This window comes from Heterodontus francisci, chromosome 10 (assembly GCF_036365525.1).
Source record: "Heterodontus francisci isolate sHetFra1 chromosome 10, sHetFra1.hap1, whole genome shotgun sequence".
NCBI lineage: Eukaryota > Metazoa > Chordata > Chondrichthyes > Heterodontiformes > Heterodontidae > Heterodontus > Heterodontus francisci.
The window spans coordinates 26,272,142-26,273,398 of NC_090380.1; the positions used below are offsets into that span (position 1 = coordinate 26,272,142).

The 1,257-nt window shown below is 66.3% G+C and overlaps 1 protein-coding gene across 4 annotated transcripts in view; it reads left to right on the forward strand.

The window, feature by feature from the left end:
- Positions 1–207: 207 nt before the first annotated feature.
- The window catches only part of fndc3a (fibronectin type III domain containing 3A), a 244,190-nt gene continuing 243,140 nt past the window's right edge, over positions 208–1,257 (forward strand). For 3 of the 4 annotated variants that reach the window (XR_010975793.1, XR_010975792.1, XM_068040290.1), the window contains exon 1: positions 209–383. The gene's annotated coding sequence lies outside the window, so the exon portion shown is untranslated. Of the gene's footprint in view, positions 384–1,257 lie in introns of all 4 variants that reach the window. The other variant, XM_068040296.1, reaches the window with a different exon arrangement.

Genomic DNA, 1,257 nt, shown 5'->3' on the forward strand with positions numbered 1-1,257 from the left:
CAACTTCTGTTCTTGGAACCTTGTGTTCAAATTGATCCACATTTACTACATGACAACAGTGGGTACGCTTGAAAAGTGCATCATTGGCTGTGCAGTGGTTTGCTCCGTGCTGAGGGTGTGTAATTGCAGTTTCTTGCTCTCAGTCACTTTCTGTCAGATTCAGGTTCCACGGCACTCACAGGCCCGGTGCCGGCCACTGGGCGCGCATGCGCGCTGCGGGCGGCAGACGATGGCGGCCGCGGTGACGGTTGGCGGTGGCTGCCGGGCGGCCGACTCACTGTTGAGGAGATGAAGCAGCCGCACCGAGGGGGAGCCCGCTCCAGTCAACGACCATCAGTCACTGACGCGTCTGAGCACAACTCGGCCGGGCTGGGCTTTCGGGGGTAAGTGAAGATGGAGCCGACTGAGAGAGTCCGGGGAGTGTGCGAGCAGAACGGGGATCGGCGGGGGAGGAGACAGAGCGGGGAGGGGAGGCGGTAGGGAGAGTGGGGAGGGACAGGTGAGGTGCTGAGTTAGGGAGAGGCGCGAGGGTGGGGGATGGGAAGAGGGGTTGGGGTAGGGAAGTGGGTCGAGGGCGGGGTTGGGAGGGAGGGGCTGGTGGAAGGGGGTGGAAGGGAGGATGGGGAGGGCAGTGGAGAGGAAAGAGGTGGGTGCAGCAAAATAGGAGTAGGGAGGGGGTAGTGAAAGGGGATGGGACGGGGTGGGATGGGGAGATTGTGAGGGAGGGTAGGGGCTCTACCTCCTCACTCCTCTCTCCCCCCCCCCCCCCCGTCTCCACCTCTCTTTCCCCCCCCCCCCCCGTCTCCACCTCTCTTTCCCCCCCCCCCCCCCCGTCTCCACCTCTCTTTCCCCCCCCCCCCGTCTCCACCTCTCTTTCCCCCCCCCCGTCTCCACCTCTCTTTCCCCCCCCCCCGTCTCCACCTCTCTTTCCCCCCCCCCCGTCTCCACCTCTCTTTCCCCCCCCCCCCGTCTCCACCTCTCTTCCCCCCCCCCCCCCCGTCTCCACCTCTCTTTCCCCCCCCCCCCGTCTCCACCTCTCTTTCCCCCCCCCCCGTCTCCACCTCTCTTTCCCCCCCCCCCCGTCTCCACCTCTCTTTCCCCCCCCCCCCGTCTCCACCTCTCTTTCCCCCCCCCCCGTCTCCACCTCTCCTTTCCCCCCCCCCGTCTCCACCTCTCTTTCCCCCCCCCCCCCCGTCTCACCTCTCTTTCCCCCCCCCCCCCCCGTCTCACCTCTCTTTCCCCCCCCCCCCCCGTCTA